General features: G+C 52.0%; 1 protein-coding gene across 2 annotated transcripts in view; it reads right to left on the bottom strand.

Moving 5' to 3' along the window:
- LOC119450555 (RNA-binding protein 24-B) overlaps positions 1–12,682 on the bottom strand; it is a 101,566-nt gene that overhangs the window by 32,845 nt on the left and 56,039 nt on the right. The window lies entirely within an intron of this gene.

The raw sequence follows: 12,682 nt of genomic DNA, 5'->3' as shown, positions 1-12,682 counted from the left end.
CCGACGACGCCGAGATGGGAAACCCGTTCCGGCCGAAATCGCTTCGGCTCGCGCGATTCCAGACCGCGTCCGCGGTAAGGAAACAAGACAAACAAAACCGCCCAACGCTATCCCTGCATTGCGCGCGCGTTTTTCTTCTTTTCTTTTGTTTGCTTTCTTTCTAATGTTTCTCTGCAAGCACATGACGCACTGACGCGGTTAAGTACTCCGGCGCGCTCTCTTCTCTGGACGCGCGCGCACACACACTTCCCATTTTCCTTCTACACTGCGGAGAGCATGATCCATCCTCCATCAACGTCTTTTGACGCAGCGCCTTGCGGAGGATGGAGAAGAAAAAGAGAGAAAGAAAGAAAGGAAAAAAAAAGCGAGAAGGAACGCCGAGCACCAACGAAAACAAGAAAAAAATGAAAGAAGAAAAAGGAGAGAGTTGAAATAGAAGCTCGCTAGCCTCCCCACTATCGACTCTCGAGAGACATCCCGAAATAACCGCCTCTCCCCCTGGTTCGCCCATCTCGCATAGAAATTAACGCGACCAGAGAAGCAAGCGAGGCGGGGAAGTGGAAAAGCAGGAAGTGGCTCGCGCAGCGGTAATAAAAAAAAATGATTAAAGAGGACGGAGCAATGAGACTTCCCAACCTTCTCTCGAAGAAAAGAGGTGGGAGGATATGAACGCCTGTGCGAAGGCGCCCGTGCAGTCAAAGCAAGAAAAAAAAAAAAAAAAAAAAAAAGAAAGCAAGCAAGAAATGAGACAACGTGAAAATATTCAGACGATGCATGACATATTCAGACGATTTGCTCAAGTGACACATCGTGCGCACGTGTCGCACATCTGCTTTCTTCAGGAGGGAGCACATTACCTTAGAAGAAAAAAAAAAAAAAGGGGGGGGGGGGGGTGAGCAGAGGCCGGTACCTCTAGTGCAAGGACCAGGGATGTAGATCCCGTCCTGAGCGCTGGAATATACTGCAAAAAGGAAGCAATCGCGGCGATCTTCCTCTTTCTTCCTTTTCGGTTTTTCTTTTTCGAGAGCATTTACCGCAAGGAATACGGGGAATAAAACAAAATCAAATAAAGCTGTAATCCGAAATGGGCCTCGAGAAGGGCGGAATAATAAGCAGAGATTCGAGACCTGTGCCATCAGCTTGAGGGCCGGTAAGTGCGGCGACTTCGGCTTCTCGCACGGCGACCTTCTCATGTCGTGCACGCATCGACACCAACTAAACGTACTTTATTTTTCACTGTCTTCTCGTGTAAAGGCAGCGCCGACTCCGAAGCAAGGCGCTGATATATATACAGTAAAGCGTTTTTTATCAGTCAGCTCGCAATTTAAACCAGTCTCGACTTCCGTAAGTTACCTCGTGCACGGTAAGCGCGACCGCCTCGATCGCAAACGCCTGTGCGATCGTACCCGACCTACAACCGCAGGCATTGCAGATCTACGCGCGTAGGGCACAAGGCCACAGGACTGAAACGAACCGCGAATACCCAAAAAAGGTTGACAGGCGATTCAACCTGTAGATCAAGTCGACCAAAAGCGATGCGTTCCTGAGCGAGTTATGGGGATTTGGCCCACATTTTTAGACTGCACTACCTTCGGGATCGGCCCGCATTTTTCGGAACGCACTTCCGTCGGGATCGGCCCACATTTTCAGACCGCACTACCTTCGGGATCGGCCCACATTTTCAGACCGCAATACCTTCGGGATCGGCCCACATTTTCAGACTACAATACCTTCGGGATCGGCCCACGAAAAAGGCTGAAAACCCGGATACCAAATACGGAAAATGGGGGTAACTCCGTAACGAAGACATTGTCTTCAATCAGTTTGAGCAGAAACCGTCATTGATGAAGTCAAAGTAAGTAAACGAAGCTGTGTTGTACCACCCTGCGCGTTTCTATGTCGTTTTTTTTTTTTTTTTTGTGTCTATTGACGAAGCGTCATCGTCCCCTCCACCCCCCACTAGCTTCCTGCGCTTATTCATCTTCTATCCGAAGGCTCACACCACTTCACCCTTCTATGTTTCTTTTGCTAACCCCCCCGGGGTATAATACTTGAAAACATTTCCAAATGAAGCGCATTCAACTGAGCCACGTTCACCAATGTGCCAAACAGTCTTCAATATTACTTTCTGAGTGGCTGTCTTTAGCAAAACTCTCGTACCATGCGCGAATCTGTGGTCTAATGGGTATAGAGAGCATTGAGCTGAGTGATCAGCTTGCGTTACACGCATTCAGACGTCAGCGTGCCGCATAAACAAAACAAAAAATAATAATTTATGGGGTTTTACGGGCCAAAACCACGATCTGATTATGAGGCACGCCGTAGTGGGGGGACTCCGAAAATTTGGACGACTTGGACGGGTGTTTTCGCATTTTGCCCCCATCGAAATGGGGCCCGCCGTGGCCGGGATTCGATCCCGCGACTACGTGCTCAGCAGCCCAACAACATGGCCACTGAGCAACCACGGCGGGTGCCGCATAAACCAGACGCACTTACAGGCGCAAACGTTACGTACTCTCTCGGTGAGAAACCCAGCCCCGACCAACGCCAAATCCTGGGGACGTAGAAGAGGCGAAGAAAGCTTCGCTTTAAAGGGACACTAAAGAGAAACCGGAAGTTGAGCTTAAATGGTAGATTATCCCTTCACGATCACAGCCATACCATTCTTACTGCAAACAGATGTTTAATAAGCGAGAACATAGCGAAAAACTGAAGAATAGGTGCTGACGCCCCTTCGAAATTCCCGCACTACGTGATGTGACGTCGGAGATTACAAACGCAGGCCGGTCGCGATTGGTCGAGAGCGATTTATCGCTGTTAATAAAATGCAAAATGAAATATATCTTAAACGTACATAAACAGCATTTTCCAACTTTTTAAACCGTTTCAAGCGAGCAAGTACAAGTTTAGCACAAAATTAAATAAATAAGAAAAAGTGGCATAGCGAAACATGCGGCCGTGATAGTTTCGTAGTTTCGTTTTTGGTCAATGCATCGTCGCGCGCGCCCTGTTCCGCTCTACGGTGTTTGGTTGCGTGTTGCGTGGCTCGAAAAACGTTGACTTCGCGGGAAACAGCCAGAAAATGCCTCGTGTGTGTAGTGTTGAGGGCTGTATAAATGGCCCAAGGCGCTTGATCAGGGGCAGCGGCAGTGTTGACTCGATTGTGTCCTTTCATGTGGCGTCGCTCGGAGAGCCCCGGCTCCCCGGCGTTCGCAATGGCTCAGTGCTCTGCCGATGATAAAACGGCAAAAGAGCCAGAGAAACCGATGGTGTGCTCTCTGCATTTCTCGCCCTCGGATTATGTGTATAATCTTGCCCTCGGAAAGTATCTTGGCGTGCCCCAGAGGCCAGTCCTTTCTCGAGCAGCTGTTTCCTCAATGCGGCCTTCATCAAACCTCCTACCGGTGGGGCTGCAGCAGCAAACTGGCGGCTCGGTGAGTGCTGAATGTCATTAAATAAAGCCACGAAATAACAATACTGAGTACGTGCACAACTTTCTACGCTTGTTCTGTCGGGAACACCGTCGCCTGGCGGACCGGACGCTTCGCCTCCCATCGACGAAAACGAAGCTCTGCATTCCGCCGGCGCGGCCGGCGGCTCACCGCCATCGCACGCGGAAACACCTACCGCTCGAGCACAGAGGATCATTTCGCGCTCCGTTTCACTGAATATCGCTGAAATGCAGTCCTGCTTTCCTGGCGAGCTCTTCGTTGCAAGGTTCAGCGGCAGCTACGGTATCCATCGCGGCGAACGCAAACGCAGCGACCATGCATGCAGCCATGATACATCCAGCCCAGCGCCTCGGCCGTTTACGCAAGCGGTGACGTATCATGGCGCATTCTGATTCGCTGAGAGCAATGCAATCTGTGACGACACTGCTTCAGCGCCAAATCTAGGGTGAGAGAAATTGAGGAAGAGATATTTGACCTTTGTTTACGAATTTCTCCGCTAATAACTCATATTTTTGCACCCAACAAAAACGGCATGCATTCCTGAAGGTCCCTCTTTTATTCCAGCTGAACTACCTGTTTCTCTTTAGTGTCCCTTTAAGATGGAACGAAACACCGGAGGCCCTGGCCCGTCCTATCAGTGGACGCGGGTTTCGCATCGCCTTTGCTCTGCCCTTTCGGCGTCTAAAGAGAGGAGGGCCGCCCGTCGTCGAGCTGCGCGGCAACGTTCACGGCGCGACGACAATAGCGAAGAAAACGAGAGAAGACAGAAACCGCACGAAAATAAAAGTTTTGGGGGAAAAAAAAAAGAAAAAAAAAGTGCCAGCTCAGCAACATCCGCGACTCCCAGCGCGAGCCGTGCGCACAGCGACGACTGTCTTCGGGATGCGCGGACGCTCAAGGAAGCCCGGGAGCAAGCAGCATCAGTGACGCGGCGGATAGCGAGAGGAGGCCCGAGAGAGAGAGACCTTCGACTTTTGACTCCTCCAGCGAAAGCGGTTTGTCCCTCACCCGGCGACGCGAACCAGTTGAGAGCAGCCGAGGCAGGAAGAGGAGGAGGGAGGCGAAAAAACAAGGCGCAACGGCGATGTGGGAGAGAGAGAGGAGGGAGGAGCATGCAGAGTCCTTCGACGCACTGAAGGAAGGCTTATGAAAAAAAAAAAAAAAAGAAAAGGAAGTCAAGCGGCAGTGACACAAAGCGGGCCGAGAGACAGCGAAACGCCGGTAACCCTCATAAATTACACGCCCGCGCGCGCGCGCCCCACTACACTCTCCGCTGCTGCTCTTGTCTTCCGAGGAGTGCGCCGTGTAGCTGCTGCAGCCACGATGGGCGACATCCCCGCAGAGTTTTTTTTTTTTTTTTTATGCTATTTATCATTTAGTTTTCTTCGTTGTCGTTCTCCGTCGCGGAGGCGAACAGCTCCGTCGGCGTGCCTCGACGTGCCTTTCTTTATTCCGCACGCTTCCGGACACGGTGACGTAGGAATGAGAGGAGGAGGAGGGAAAAAGGGCACGAAACTGGCGGCGGTCGTCTGCGCCGGAAGAAAAGGGTGCAGACACACGAGCCTGTCGCAAGCAAGCACGGGTCATGCACGCGCCGGCGGCACTGCACACAAAAGGCGGGGAGAGAGTACGGTGCGCTAGGAGAGCACCGAGAGAGCAGCTAGGCGAAAACGAGTCGCTAAAGAGCAAGGAAATGAAGCGGCAACCACATGGGACGCTTTTCTTTCTTTCTTTTTTTTTTTTTTTCGGCGCGGTGTCAGTCAGCGCGTCCATCTTAAAACAGACGCGTGACAACAGCTAGCTCGACAGCAGTGCGGGCTGAGACGAATGTGCCCTCGTATATACGCATTCCACACGTGACTACACACAGCGTGGCTTACTGCGTCTTCGTCATGGACGCGCAGACAGCGCGGCGTGAACGTCAGGCGCACGCTGCATGTAGATGCCCGAATGTGGTTAGCAGGCAGACGCAAGATTGCTCCGCTCTTTAGAAAGAAACACGCCTATTCGGACCGAGACAGAGCGATGTCAGAACACCTGAACGCGAGAACGAATGAGAGTACAAATTCATAGGCTATGTTAACAAATGCGTAACATAATTTCACCACAATATACAGCTATAGGCTGAGTATAACCTTGTTCTGTATTCATACTCGCGCCAGTTTTCTTCCCTTGACCCCACACCTCTCGCACGCCCGGCGAGCAACCTCGGCAATGCCTCTCCTCAGAGAGCACCTGCTGTACTATACGGGCGGCTGAAAGAAGCAATGACGTCATGACCGGTACGTTCCGAATGGAATCTGGCAAACAAACAAAAAGCCACGGAAACGAGCGAGGAAACGAGATCACTTTCGCCTACGAGGAAGGAAGCGCCCAGGCGGGACGACGGTCAGATATGTGGGACGTGCACGACACGCAGAAACCCGGCAGTGGACCGCCCACAACGCGAGAGCACGCCAACGCGCATTTTGCACACTTCCGGCACGTACGACCGCCGCGCTGCGAACTCTGCGTGCTTTCCGCGCTCTTCCCCTGGACGGGCCTCACGCGTGGACATCCGCTCCCACGCTATAAGCAGAAATCCGAGAGGCTGAGCTCTGCCACGGGCTCGGCTTCTATAGTCGTGTTTACATCGCCTCTATCGCCTTCTCCGACGCGGCTTATGGTGACTTCCCGAGACTGGCGTCTGACAAAGGTGCCCGGAATCGACCACGGGCGACAGGACGAGCGCGACACGTGAAACCGCCACTTCACAGATTCCCAGAAGATCCGAAAGAGATGCAAGCGTGCGCGAGCTCGTGCTCGAAAACGATCACCCAATGTCTGTTGCCAATGGCCTTACAGCAAGCCGACGTCAGCTGGCAGCCGGCCGGCATTTCGAAGTAGCGCGTGGAATGAATCTGCCAGATAACAATTTGCACCCGCTCGTACTGCCATCGCTGATGCCACATAAAGCGGAAAAGCGGGGAGGCTTCAGAAGCTGCAGGAGATCGAGAGCAAGCGATTCGGTATGCCAGATTGTAGGTTCCTTGCTGGATGTATACCGGAATAATAAATGGCTCACATGTTCGCGCCAGCATTCTCTGCAGATCCACAACGTTTTCTTACTGTGTTCAAGAAAGTGTTTCAGTGCCCGTGTTTAAAGCTGTTGCTTGTTACATAAAAAGACTGAACACAAGCGTATGTATAAAACTCCGGCAAGCTGCCATTCTGGCTATTAACCAACCACCTACTATATCTGCACTACCTCTACGCAAGCACGCGCCCGCCCACTGGTATACCACCCGCGCCAAACCACCAAGCTCTAACCATATAAAATGGGTTCCTTCACGCATTGTTCCGTGATCAGCGCACAGCTGTTCGAACGGCCATTCGGGCATACTTCGCAGGCAATGCTGTGGAGGCTATAGAGCGACGTTTCGCACAGCTTGCGTAGGCAGCCTAAAAACAGTGCATCACCTACGATAAAAAAAAAAAACTGTTGTAGTGGAATAAATTATTACACAGAAGGCATAACAGATATCAACCTATCCTCTTCGGAACGATGAAAGCGCGGTATTCGTAGAACTTCCGTCACAACCGCGCATGATTGCATAACGTTCGTTATAACGAACATAGTGCGTCATATCAACCGAAGATGAGTGCGCATACAAACAATAGGGGGATTTGGCGCTATATAGTGTCGCAGAACACAAGAACCAGTTCAGAACGCAGCGCGCAGAGTGACAGATTTCTACGACGTTCACCACGTATTATGCGCAGCTTCCGCAGAGACTCTCGGGCGCCTCGCTCTTTTTCTCGACTCCACCCAAAAAAAAGCCCGCGCGACGACATCCGGGAAACACGACGACGCCAAGGGGACGCGTCGAAAACGCTCCGCATATAGTTGGCACATTACACGCTCGTCATCGTGGCTGCCGTGCGGCGGCGTGCGCGGTCGCCAAATAACGCGCCCCGTTAAACGACCACACACAAGATTGCGCGCACGCACTTGCATGCTCGCGTTCGATCGTCACACGTTCGTGCTCCGCACGCTATAAGAGCCGCTGATATGCAACGTTGTCAAAGCGAGCGGACGGTATAAGCACGCTTTTTTTTTTTTTTTTACCCCTCTCATGCGCGCTCGGCGCTTCTCATCCATGGTCCTAAAAGCTGTACGCACGCAACAAAATTATGGAGATTTAGAAACACCGTAACCAAGCAAGCAGCACAGTATGTACAAAATCCTTGTTTCGCGCTTTATATTTCCGATTTAATTTGTCGATAGCGTCCGCTTTTAAAAGCCCATTTAAAAACTCTATATAACGTCGCCACACCACGTTTCTTACGTGCATTTCGAACGGGCTCGCTATTATTGCTTCTCTGCGGGGACCGTGAAGAGTCAAGAGCGAGCTTATAGCCCCGAAGATAAACGAAAACCAAGGAGCTATAGCTTTCAGCTTCCGAACACTTCTCTCGTCGTCTCGGAAAGCACGGCTCGAACGACGAAAGAAAACAAAATGGCGGGCCTAGCATACACTTAGTCAAAACGAATGACACTCCAAGACTTCGCTTTCTCTTTTGATTTTTTTCCCGCCATAAGCGTCGCTGCTGCACTGAAAGGAAACATTCTTCTTCCAAACCGTCACCTTTCCCCCCTCCAGCTTAGGTCTTATTTTTCTCCCCGGAGTGATAACCGCTCGGTCGCCAACATGACCAGAGAAACGGCATCTCAATCCGGAAATAACTAGGCGCGATAAATCAGCCCCCAAAAGCAAAGGCCAGACAGAAATAGCCGGCGCTATACTACGCACGAAACAGACATACCAAACAGACACTAAGAGAGAGAGAGAGAAAGAAAGAAAGAAAAGAAAGAAAGAAAGAAAGAGACAGGAATCGGAGAAAGCGCTAGCAAGGCGAGAGGGATGAGCGTACACGAAATGCACGCCAGCAGCATCGTCCCGCGAGGTGCCAGCCTGCATGCTCCCGCGTACAGGGGCGTGCCAAATATAGACGTCCCTTGCCGCAGTCCAACAGCCCAGCTTGCTCCTCCTCCATGTCGCTTGTGCCAGGGCAAATAGGCGCACCGAGCTACGTATACGACGAGGAGCGCGAGCCGTATGACGCAACGCGAGGCGTACAACAGCTACCTACAGGGCGCCAAGCGAGCAAAAGCAAGAAGTCCGGGTGCAGTCGCTTGCAAGCGAAGCCCATCGCGTCGCCTCTTGTGTCCTCCTCTTCCTCGCAAACTATAGTGTGACTCCCCCGCACTACCGGCGGCGGTCGCGGCCAGTGGGCGACTGAGACGAGCATCGCGCATAACTTTCTCGAAGTCTTCTCGAAAGCGGAAGTATATGCATATACCGCAGACCCGAATCGATAGAGACACGAACTTTTTTTTTTTCCCCGCGCCGAACGCCAGTGCCAAACACCGCCGTCGTCGCCCATGAAACCATATGCTCCGCATGCCCATTCCGAAAAGGCATCATCATCATCATCATCAGCCTATATTTATGTGCACTGCAGGACGAAGGCGATCTCCTGCGATCTCCAACTACCCCCGTCTTGCGCTAGCCGATTACAATTTGCGCCTGCAAATTTCCTAACTTAACCACCCCACCTAGTTTTCTGCCGTCCTCGACGGCGCCTCCCTCCTCTTGGTATCGATTCTGTAACTCTAATGGTCCACCGGTTATCCATCCGAAAAGGCTCGTCACGCGCCAAACCTGAAACTGGCCATTCGCTGCTTGCGAACGAAGGCCCGCGGCAAACAGCGTTGCAACTGAACTCGTCACGAGGCAGTCGACGACGTATACATGGCCGTAACCGCGAAAGACCAATACCGTAGGACATTTTACAAGATCTCCAGATCTCGTTAACACCTTTGAAACAGCGCATACAGAGGGTCGAAATTATTGTTAGCTTCCTCTTCGGTCTTCCGTAGGCTTCTGATCCGACCGTCTGAGATAGCACGCAAGATTTCGCGGCCGATAAGGCTACAGGACGCGGCCAATACAGTCGCATACCTCCACCGCCGGGTGCGGTTCTCATCCTCAGCGCTGACGTGGCCGGGTTCGTCCCCTCTCGGCGCAGTGACATTTGAAAAAAAAAAATATATATATATATATATATATATATATATAAATAAAATAAAAAGACGAGATGAGAAGAGCTCTAGCCATCGGGGGGGGGGGGGGAAGCAAGAGAGAAGGAGAGGGAAAGCTGGGTCTGGAATGCGGCACGGTAGATGTCGAGAAACGCGGCTAAAGAAGAGCCGCCTCCGAGCAGCGGGACAGTCTAATTAAAGGCGTGCCCCCGGGCTCTCTCTGCCGCGCTGTATAAGACAGACACATACGGGACGACCGCATTTCCACAGAGAGAAAGGGGGGGGGGGGGGGGGCAGCAATTCGCCGCGGGACACGCAGGTGTGCGCGAGCACGCCAAAGCACTTCTCCGCATGGCACCCGCCGAACTTACTTCCTACCGCCCTCGACGTAACGTATCTATATCATTGTGGGCTTTCACTTGCCGATGCTGCATAGAGGGCTACAGGTCCGTTTGCTCAACGCGAATGCGTCTCGAGGTTGCGACTCGATGCGAGAAGGTCGAGTCGAGTCAGCCAAGCCTGGGCCGACCGCGCCTACGAGCATCTTGCCAAGCGGGTTGGTTGAGGGCGAGTCGACCCGCGTGACCCTTGCAGGCGGGTTTGACAGAACTCACCTCGACGCTCGCTCGAGGCCGACCCACTATAGCGTTCACACGAGCCCGACAATCGTATTTCGACCCGACAAGCCACCCGACATTCTGGACCCATCGCAATGCGGCCGGGAATCGCGCATGCGCCCTCGTGCTGAGAAGCAGCGGAACGCCATAACCACTGAATCACCACGGCGAGTAAAGGCATCCAAAATGGCGAATTGTTGTTGCACGGCACGAATTCCAAGCACTGGTCAAATTGGAGCTCCTCTAGCACGAAGGCACGCTCATTTAGTCAATGAAATGTAAAACGTGATCCGAATAACGACTTATCTCATCTACGAACGAAACAACAACAACCGACAACGTACATCCTCTCATCTGCGGGGCCAAAAAATTAGTAGAGAGAGAAACGCCAAGAGAAGCGTCGAGGGTCACTCAAAACAAGCGGCAGCTCGCCCAAATGCGGGTCCGACGACGAACGCACGCGGGTGACGTCGAGCGCTTTCTGGCGAGTGTTCATCTTTGCTGTACGGCTTGGCTGTTACGCGGAAATGCCAACAGTAAGAACTCAAAAAAAAAATAATAATAAGGAGGTAATTAAGTTAGCCGATCGATTAAAACAATAAGTAAATAAATAAAATAGTTACGTTTCACTTCGTGAACGCGGGTGACGCGCAAGCGTATGGGTGCTATAGCGCACATGAAAGCTAACGGCGCTCGGTGCGCCTCGACGGCTAGACTGTCCGCATCGCAGATAACTTTCAGAATTGGGCTCGCGCGGCCGCGCCACACGCAGCAACCGCCGGTGCAATTTCGAGACGTCAAAGCCCACAATGCAACGGAGCAGAAGGGTGCCACCACTCACGACTTAAAGATGGTCAAATTATCATCAAGGCGCTTAACCGGCATCGAAGAACAACTCGGGGCTGCTATTCCGGGCATTGCCAAATTCCGCCACACTGTGCAATTCCGCAAGGGCGACGTTTCGAGCCAATCAGGGAGGCCGTAGCAACCCTCTGGGCCAATCAGCTCTGACAAGATGGCGAAGCCGACAATATGGCGCAATTTGACCATGGAAGAAGGAAAAAATAGGAGGGAGCTTATCGCAACGCGATTGAAGTCGAGTGTGGTGGCCCAACAGGTGCTGAAAACGTCAGACGACGGAGGATACGTCAGAGGCGCGCGGTACGTTATAGTACGCCCGGTTGATTTTTGTTTTTCGATAACAGTTTAAAACTCTTCACAAATAAACGAACACAAAACCACGAAAAAAAAAAACAAGGAAAAAAGGAACAAAGATCTTTTCCGTTCCTCCATGTGAGCAGCTGCCTATCGAGCGAGCGCCGAATAAAAAAAAAAAAAAAATCTACCGGTAACCAAACGTCTCGGCAAATCTCGATTTCGCTCCGTGATCTCGACGCAAGTAGGTCCCGCCTTGGACCACCACTGTGGCTTCACGGAGCGTTTCGCTTGCCAAGGCTGGCTGCGTGACGTAATGCTCCCTCCTATCTTTTGTTCTCCTTCCTCCACGAATTTGACACAATGTCCAAAAGGGTCAGACCAAATCAATAAATAATAGTCTTCCGTGATCTCCGCTCTCCGAGCAATCGCCGCCGGTGCTTCCTAGCCTGCCCGGTTCACGGCCTCATGGCAAGTGCAGGAAACGACTAATACAGCCACCCCCTCCTCCTCTCCCTTAGGGTCGGGTCGCGGCCCGGGTGACCGGAGGTAGTCGAGTTCCGCGACCGAAAGGTGACGCACGAGCGACGCGCGCCGCCGCTTGCACGCACACACGAGACAACGACGTCGCACGAGTCAGCCGCTGCCGACGCCGTCCCAAATATAGAAACCATGCACGCGCTTCTACACAGCGCGGGTCGGGGTGGGGAAAAAAAAAAAGTGAGAGGGCTGAGGGCGAAACAGCGCAGCAGAGAAGCTCAGACACACAAGCAGGCAGCGAGAGAAGCGTTTGACTGCGCAACCCAGGGCGCGAGCGCTGGCTAGCGCGAGCTACGCGACCGTTCGTCGCTCGACAAAGCGAGAAGACGAGACACACGGATTCGGGCGCGGTGTGACCTCGCAGCAGCAGACGAAGAGACTCCGGTCGAGATCTAGATTACTCGATTAGATTAGATAGATAGATAGATAGATAGATAGATAGATAGATAGATAGATAGATAGATAGATAGATAGATAGATAGATTTTTACTGGCTTACAAGCCATCCTCTAATTAAAAGCAAAAGACGGGTAGTGAAGTTCTCACACCAGCACGCCGTGACGTCACGAATTCGGTCTGCTCGGGCCCAGTTCATTTCTTGTCAAGATGAACCACATTGTATTCTAAATGATCCAGAGACTAAACCTTACCAAGTTTTGACAACATTTACTGTGTCGCCGCGACCCAAATAGAGAGAAAAGAAAGAACACTCAAATCGCCGACGTCATACTGACGTTCCGGCCATACAGGATTTCGGCACGAAATTCAAGAAACGGAACCTTGACCTTAACTTCCTCTTGTAGTAATCAACCACTTACAGCGAGATTAACGAAC

The sequence above is a fragment of the Dermacentor silvarum genome, chromosome 4, assembly GCF_013339745.2.
Source record: "Dermacentor silvarum isolate Dsil-2018 chromosome 4, BIME_Dsil_1.4, whole genome shotgun sequence".
Taxonomy (NCBI): Eukaryota; Metazoa; Arthropoda; class Arachnida; order Ixodida; family Ixodidae; genus Dermacentor; species Dermacentor silvarum.
The sequence above is the reverse complement of the archived record's forward strand: the minus strand, read 5'-3'. Positions and strand labels throughout refer to the sequence as shown.